We start from the raw sequence: 9212 nt of genomic DNA, 5'->3' as shown, positions 1-9212 counted from the left end.
ATATCTGCTATTTTTGAATAGCCAAAGAAATCTAAAGTGACACAGATGCGTTCCAGGTCTGAATGGGTTAATGTCACACCCCAGTCCTCGCCTGTTTTAGCCGGGTACAGACACTGTCGGCGTCTGGCCCGACTGTTTTGGCCCTCCACTTAGGCCTAACAGCAACGCCATGGCTCAAATGTTTATACGCAGCAGGGGCATGATAGCCGGCCAGTAATTGGTAAGCAATGTAGATGAGTGAATTAATGCAGAATGCATTGCTTGGTCCTCAGTCTTGGGGGAGAACCAGTCAGCTCCTCAGAGATCTCTGGATACAGTTTCTGGAATAAAAGAAAAGCCATTAGTATTAGTGCCCTACTGAACAGTGAACAGAACACTGCTATGTTATATTCACATAGGTTATTTGAATTGTAGATTTAAAATATATGCTATTTGGAAATTTACACTATACTGTAAATTAAAATGTAGGTCTGTTTTACTCCAATGTTTACAAACCAATAATAACCCTATTGCTGAAAATACATTTAAGAAATAATGTATCTGTTGGCTATAGCGTTAGTCCTATCAAAAGCAGAGTCAATCAATAAAAACATGTCTCCGGAGATGGAGGTGGAACAACAAATTGTCATAAGGCAAGACCATGCCTGATAACAATCTCATCTGATAACAAATCCTCCCCTCATACTAGGGCTGGTAAACAAATATTCCATTCCATGTTATACATATATTTATATATATATATATATTTGTTTAATGTTTATTTGACAGGAACAATACAAAAAACTATGTATCAAGTTATAAAAACAAACAAAATATATGTTTTATTGGATCCAAGCACTTGAAACATTGTTTTTTGTATTGTCCCTGTCAAATAAACATGATACAATTTAATTGAATTTATTATTATTTTTTAATAATAATAATAATCAAATATATTCAAATATCTGCCAATTTTGAAGACCAATATTATAATATCATTTCTGAGGAATGTTACCAGCCCTACCTCATACCAATAATTTAGGTATTTATACCTCAATAGATCATTTAAAAATGTACAAATGACTGAAACCATACAATACCATAGAGAAACGGCACAAAAAACACGACGAAAAACAAACGAGCATTAACAGACATTGGAGGCGGCTCTGCTGAATTAATGGAGCTGAGTGAAGCTCTAATGGTAATGGAGTAATAAATAAAGTACAAAGGAAATGATCCAGCCTGTCTCCTACGGTACTCACACACAGCTGTTCTCCTCTGCTAACGTGTGCAGCGTGCACACTAAATAAATCCTATCACAACCATGTGTCCCAAAGCACACTTAATGTCGCATTAATAATACGTTCATAAATTTCCCAACAAGAGGAATGTGAATTGAATTCCTTAACAATGTTCATCAATTTTTGTACAAGAGGTGAAAACGAGAGGAATTAGAAGTCCTTACGGAGCTCTTAGAAGGATTAATTGCTGCTGCAGGCAAGAATCAACTAATCTCCTACTAGTTATTCCAAGGCCATGCTTATCAATCAAAACGCTGAGGTAAAAACCAAGTTGCCTCCGTTTCCTGAACAGCCTTTAGTCTATCTTGTTGTTATAACAAGGGCAAAAAGAAGAGTGTACATACACACATACTATACATACGTGTGTATATGTATAACTTTGACCTTCTATGTATCCGTATTAACGGTGCTGCAAAACGTTTTTTTTTGTTTTGTTTGTTTCTTCAAGTTAAAGCTCTATATTCTGACAGTAATCATTGCTATACCTGTAGATTGTTTGTTCAGTAACAGTGTTCTCCCTGTCTCTCCAATTCGTTGGTAAACAGAAAATACATTTTCAGGTGTTTTTCCATCAACTGAGCATACATGCTCCACTTTTCACTCATTCACTCACTCACAGTTAATTAATACCTACTGTACCTAGGCTACTGGCCATTACAACACAGTCTGCAGCTGTTGGCCACAGAGCATGTCAATTTAACTTGAGCAATCGATGGTTATGTGGCTTGTTCAAGGGCAACAAAATACTAATAGTCTCTGAAAGGGGAAGGAAATGGCCTGCTGAGATTTATCTATAGCAAACCTGAGATTCAAACTGCCGATCTTCAAGTCAAAAGCTAGTTTCTCTAACCTCTGGGCTACAATACGTGGTGGAAAGTAACTTAAGTAAAACATCTATTATTCCACCACTGGCTTCAGTGGCTACCATAACAACAGTTCAACACAACATGCTCCAACCCAACCCTGGCCTGTACAATAAAACACCTCCTAGCTCAAACCAGTCACGGCTAGACTTTCTTGGTCACTGTAAATCTCCAGATTTGCCTAATTTCTACAATCCACTTAGTAATCCAGATTCCTGCTATCCCTAAAGTCAAAGCAATCACTGAATGACTCCTCATAAATTAAAAACAAGTCCATAATGCCACCAAAATGTGTGCCTAAAGTCTTAAACTACAGACAATCAACAGAGGACTGACATTATGAAACCATGGAATAACTTGTATTACCATACGTAGATTTATTGTGTGATATATTATTATTATTATTTGTAGTAGTAGCAGTAGTAGTAGTAGTGGTATACAATTATTGTTACCATAAAATCCACCTTTATTCCCTTTAGGTCCACTGAAGTCGGTCACAGAGTAGTAGAATCAATGAATTATATTCCTTGATTCATGTTCACCTTCTAATCTTAAAACAATTAGGATCAAACCTTTTAAGCAATTGGATGTGAGGGTGAAAGCGATAAGCTGTGCAGCTACAGCATGCTGGAAAAGAATATTCCCAGCAGAAAGGAGAACAGCCTTTTGTTTTGAACCAACCAGTCACAATGATGATCTGATGTGAAGTAGTAGTGAGTATTTTTTGCATTGCATATCTCTCTTGACACACACACCCACACCCACACCCACACACACACACACACACACACACACACACACACACAAAAGCGCAACTCTGCCTTGCTCATGGGCACTGTGGCAGAATTGGCGATGCACAGTAAAGCATCAGCCACCCTCCAGTCACAAGTTCACAGCTGAAATACACACTAACTAACCCGTACGATTCCAGGGATCAAACCTTTGACTTGAGCCTCCCTACATCAAGGTCAGCCTGCCACACCATTGTAATTAGTTCCATATCTGGTTAAGGACTTTGATTTGGTTCAATGGAAAAAAGGCCTTTGAATGAAAAAGACCTGTAGAGGGTCCATTTGGTTACATTTTGTACACTCTCAGAGGTTCAAACAACGCTGAGGAAAGTAACAGAGCTGGCACAGCACTGATGTTAATTAAGGAGAGTAGTTACCGGTTATCTTTGCTACTCTCATCATATATATATCCCTGATTAACACGAGGAGATTATAAGCTACGGCTTACAGTAGAGCACTGTTTTCTCACTGTAGGGTCCAAGAACCCCCAGGGATAACTTGGGGGGGATTCCAGGGGGTCCACTCCACAGCTAAATGATGTATAGTGAGGAACCAAAATTGACCCTTACTGGTCTCTAACTCCAAGAGTGTACATTACAAATGGAACCAATAACATGTAAAAGTAAATACACTCTCAGAGGTATTGGGGTCCTATAGGGATTTAAAAACAAATAGTACCAATTGGGGGTCCATGGCCTATGCATATCAAACTGGGGGGGGGTCCTTATAGGTTGAGAATGGACAGTGTAGTTCTTCCACGGCACTGCAGTTCTTTTGAAATGTAACACACACACACGTGGACGTAATAACACCCACATGCAGAGAGAGATACGGGAACAAACAGATCCCTCAGTGGTTCTCACAAGCGACACGCTCTTTCATACAAGGGAGAGAGAGAGAGAGAGAGAGAGAGAGAGAGAGAGTTTTGTAGATGTTTTGTTGTGGTTGGAACAAACAGAACCCTTAAGAGAATGGGACGAGCAACACGCTCACGCTCCCCCTGCAAAACCTTTCATAAGCAAATCTGTGTGGGTTCTCCATTAAAGCTAGGTAGACGGCAGTGGCGGAAGAAGTACTCAGATATTTTACTTTTTACTAAAGCAGCAATATCACAATATAAAAATACTCTGTTACAAGTAAAAGCCCTGAGTTCAAAATGTTACTTGAGTAAAAGTACCAAAAGTAAAAGTACTGAAATGTTTGAAAATAACAGATCTACAAGCTCACAACGCATGTGGCTAATGTATGTTCTATAACTACGTGCCCAAAATATGGATGCCAGGTTGAAAGTGACCAACTGTTGTAGCCCTATTGGACCATTTATGCCACTGTAAATGGGGGAGAAAAAAAAAAAAAAGAAAAAAAAATATTTTATTAAAATGGATTTTATATTTTATAATCGATTAAATAAATGTGTCTGATAAACTGTTGCACCCCTAGTCCTTAGGGTCAATACATGGACTGCTCAATGATGTATCAGGATTTGATTTGGTAGACTACACAACCGTGTATGTGTTTACACTACATGGTTATTGCTTTAAAGATGACTAGATCATCATCCACAAATAGAAGCCGAAACCTTCCGACCATCTGGGACTTCCCTGAACACATCTCTACTCCACTATGTTTAAGAACACATTTAAGAATAATATATATCTCACCTGTCGCTTTCATTTGTCCTGCACCTTCAAACTCTAGAGGAACTCTGAGGATTTGTCTTAGCAGAGAGATTGGGGGGGTTACGCTACCCTAAGCCCCTTTGGGAAGGGGGGCTTCACACACACACACACACACACACACACACACACACACACACACACACACTGTAAACAGACAGCGATCATTACTGTGCATCCGGTGCAGTAGGATAGTAGCAGAGCCCCATCACTACAAGAGCTCCACAGACGAGACAGCAGGCGGAGCACATAATCCTCAGGCAAGCTAGCACTGTGTCTCTGGAGCCGACAGGTGGGATGGGGTTCGGAGGGTAGAGAGAGAGAGAGAGACATAAAGACAGCTAGATAAGAAGGGTAAGACAGAGAGAAAGGATGATGAAAGGCACTGGGGGGGAGGAGTAGGCCAGTCACAATTATTACATAATCGCCTAATACCAATTATTTGAGATAATCGCAGTTATTTTTTGCATAATCGTCATAATCATTTCCATGTTAAAATTTTTCATATATTAAAAAAATATATTACAAAACTAGTGGAAATATTTCCACTATTAATGTTTGATTAATAGTGTAATTCATTCAATATGTGTTATTTGTCATATCTGCCTTGTGCAACCTTTGTTCACGAATGCTAAAAGCCAAACAGAAATGTGATTTTTATTCATAATGTTCCAATGGTGTTCAACGACAGAAACACAATTAAATCGTTTAATCGCAATTATTTGTGTGACAATTAATTGTCAACTTAAATTTGTAATCGTGACAGCCCTAGGAGGAGATGGGGGGGCATAGATGAGACAGAGAGAGTGGAAAGTTATAGTGTGTGTGTGTGTGTGTGTGTGTGTGAGAGTGATCAAACATTTCTGACAGGCTCTCCCGTCAGGTCCATATACCCTGCCACGGAATCTGTCTGTCTGAGCACACATCAGCCCTGCCATGAGGGACACTGTACTGTACCTTTTCTCACAGTCTGACACCCGTTTTGAGATCAAGCGGAGCTGAATAATCCCATGCAGGCAGCACACGCAGAGCCAGTGAGGACTGTTTTAAGATGGCCTCCCTGGCTCCCTACTAGTGGCTGAGCAATGGCAGGTAATCTTCTTAGGAGGTAAAGCATGACGATAGGTTAGGGCATGCACAGGCCGTGTCCCATGTGCTGCCTGAGAATAATGATTCAAGTGAATTGGGGGGAAAAAAAGAAATTGTAACGTAGGCTGCTGCCCATGTATTAACCCATTAAGACCTGGAACGCATCAGTGTCACTTTTTGATTTGAGCTAAAAAAAAACATTCTTTTACACTTTGGCTATGCAGAAATCATGAAAATGTGTGCAAATCTTTGAATATATTGTTTTAAAGCGAACATTTTTTTACTCAAATCTTTGCTTCTGGGGGTCCTGGAACAACATATTTGAGATGGGGGTCGGCGGCCAAATACATATAATTTTGGGGGTCCTTGACTTGAAAAAGGTTTGAGCACCACTGATATAGAAACATACGTTTTTGTTCAGAATACTGTTGGGATTTAGAAGACATTTGTAGAGTCAGCCTCAGGTCATGGCGGTTAATAAACTAATTAGGATATATTTGTTATCAATTTTGCCATTGCTGACAAGTTATTTACTCCATTCCAATGCCATGTAATTAAAATTATTTGGGGAGAAAGTCCTCTGTTCATTTTGGTATTTGCCAGCTCCTGTGGCCAGTAGACAAAGAAGCTGGTATGGAAAGTAATAGTTACTTTTGTTATCAATCAAGTCAAGTAAGCACCCACCCCCCTCCCTCTGCCTTTACTACACTGTGTCAAACAGGAATTCCAGCTTTGTTTGAAACAATGCCAAATTTGAATAGGCTGCTATTACACAACTCATGCAAAGACTTGCTTAACAACAAGGAAAGCAAGTAGAGAACTGCACTGGTGTCAGAGAACAGGGAAAATATGAGGAACAATTTACTATTAGAATTTATCAAGACGGCAGGCGTGCACACACACCACCACACACACACACACACACAGACACAGACACAGACACACACACACACACACACACACACACACACACACACACACACACACACACACACACACACACACACGCACACACACACACACACACACACACACAGTACTATTGTTTTACTTAAGTAAAAGTATCAATACTGCAATGTAGAAATATACAAAGTAACTAGAGTTTTTAAATAATTGTAGTGGAGTAAAAGTAAAATATCTGCCTCTGAGATGTAGTGGAGTAGAAGTAAAAGTACTGGAAATTAGAAATACTATAGAATAGTAAAACTACCTCTAAATTGTACTGAATAAATGTACGTAGTTACTTTACACCACTGCACGCACACACACACACACACACACACACACACACACACACACACACACACACACACACACACACACACACACACACACACACAAAATACCACTTAGGCTTTAATGTACTGCTTCCTTCCCACCACTTCTCATTTCTTAGCAATGCCAACGAACTCACCTTGTTCAGGGACATTTTCTCTAAAGCAGGATCTGTAAGGACACTGAGAGTGCAAACACGGATCATCAGACCTCAATCACTGCAGACTTCAATGGAGCAGCTCCCTGGTTGCCTTGAGAACCGCATTACAAACCATTAACCAACAGAGGACCCACCCCAAGCATTAAGTCACCAGGGCGACCCTGCCTGTCCCTGGCTGGCATGCATGCATGCATGCAACAGGAACACTATAGCAGTGGTTTTCAACCTTTTTCATGCCATGATCAAGGACCCCTAAATTAATATATATTTGGCCACGGACCCCCATCTGAAAACGTTTTGTGCCACTGCCAGGGGACCCCCATGAAGCAAAGATTTGAGTTAAAAATGTTCGCTTTAACAGATGCATACCTACATTCAAAGATATGCACACATGTTCAAGATTCTTCAAAAATAGCAGATCTACAAGCTCATAGCTCGCTATGAGCTTGTATATCTACTATTTTTGAATAGCCAAAGCTAAGTGGTTAAAATTATGGTGAACTAATTTAGCTGGGGACCCCCTGCACCCCCTCCAAGGACCACTGGTGGTCCCCGGACCGCAGTCTGGTTGAGAACCACTGTTACATCCCTCTCAAGAGTTACAAGGGGATACATTATAACACTGAGGATTTTACTGTGTGCATGATAAAACCAACATCAACAAAGGTTTGCTGAACTTTCTGACTACTGCAGAGAACTAACTAACTAACTAAATAAACTGATCTATGATGCTAGAGAATTACTGACTGTGTTCTAACTGTTCTATATTCGATCTAAACCTGGTGGAGATAATAACAGCATTGGGAGTCAAATAAATGTCAAGGAATAGTACAATCATTTCTTACATGGCAGAAGTCTCCATCACTTCAGTAGTGCAGACATCAGTTTAGCACAAAGTAAGCCAACCTTCGGCCCGTTGGTAACTATAACGTGGCAGTGGTTCATGTAGCATGTTTTTTTTACACGGATCGGGTCGGTTCTCTTCTTGATCGTAATACCGTATATAATGCTAATTAATTAGCATTCTTTCTAAAAAAAAAAGCGTGGCACAGATTTTAGCTGGCGGAGGAGTTGCCTGAAACAAAACAAATGCCCGATGACGCCGAGGGAGGACCGCCTGATGATTGGTTCATGTCAGCGGTTTGGGGGAGGGATTTAGCTCGGAGTGACACTTCTTTAAACATATTTATTTACCTATGTATGTATTTATTTATTTATTTATGTTCTGAACAGGACACTGCAATACACACGCATTTTGAACTTGTGAAAAGGGACATTATGCACATTGAGTATTTAACATTTGTATTTTAATATATATTTTGATACCAATACTTTTGTACTTTTACTCAATTAAATTTTGAATTCACTTGTAACAGAGTATTTCTACTCTGCAGTATTGATACTTTTACTTAGTGAAAAATGTGAGTACTTTTTCCACCACTGCTTGTAAATGACAACATTATTTGTACTTGGTATAAGATAAGGACTGTTAATAAACGGCCAGACAAATCACACTGGTCATGACGACATGTCCCCACGTGGGGGCAGCATGTCCACACTTTTCTTCTGTAGCCGAGTCTCTGCTCTGCTCCTTCTGTGGTAGTGTGTGTGTGTATATTATTTAACGCTGGGTGGCACTGTTTGACTAAGCAGGGCAACGAAACACACTTACTATACTGTAAAAGAAATGGAATATTCTATTGTATTCCTTTTTCTTTGAGAAGTAGAGAGGTATTATAATGAGAGAGAGAGAGAGAGAGAGAGAGAGAGAGAGAGAGAGAGAGAGAGAGAGAGAGAGAGAGAGAGATTACCTCACTCCACAGTAAAAAACAACACCTTGGTTAAGTGGGCCACATAGTGTGTTATTTGCCTCAATGAATGGCAAAAAAATAAAATTAATTAATTAAAATTTTAAAACTCATTACGTGTTCTCTTTGACAGTAACCAGACACATTGTTAAATGTTCTTCCCTCCTCCGCAAATTGGATTCATTGCCTAGAACAATATCTACTAAAGTTCTCTTATTCATCTTTTTGAAGATATAGCTATATTTTGGCAAGCACATTTTCTTTTTACTA

The 9212-nt window shown here is 39.6% G+C and overlaps 1 long non-coding RNA gene across 1 annotated transcript; it reads right to left on the bottom strand.

The window, feature by feature from the left end:
• Positions 1 to 30: 30 nt before the first annotated feature.
• LOC311037424 lies at positions 31 to 8172 on the bottom strand. The gene is made up of 3 exons (XR_014599962.1): positions 7980 to 8172; positions 7114 to 7225; positions 31 to 320 (listed from the first exon to the last, which is right to left on the bottom strand). It is a non-coding gene; the product is annotated as an uncharacterized lncRNA (long non-coding RNA).
• Between the last annotated feature and the right edge of the window lie 1040 nt (positions 8173 to 9212).

Source organism: Gymnoscopelus microlampas, assembly GCF_963454915.1.
Source record: "Gymnoscopelus microlampas genome assembly, chromosome: 21".
NCBI lineage: Eukaryota > Metazoa > Chordata > Actinopteri > Myctophiformes > Myctophidae > Gymnoscopelus > Gymnoscopelus microlampas.
This window is presented reverse-complemented; position numbering and strand designations above follow the sequence as displayed.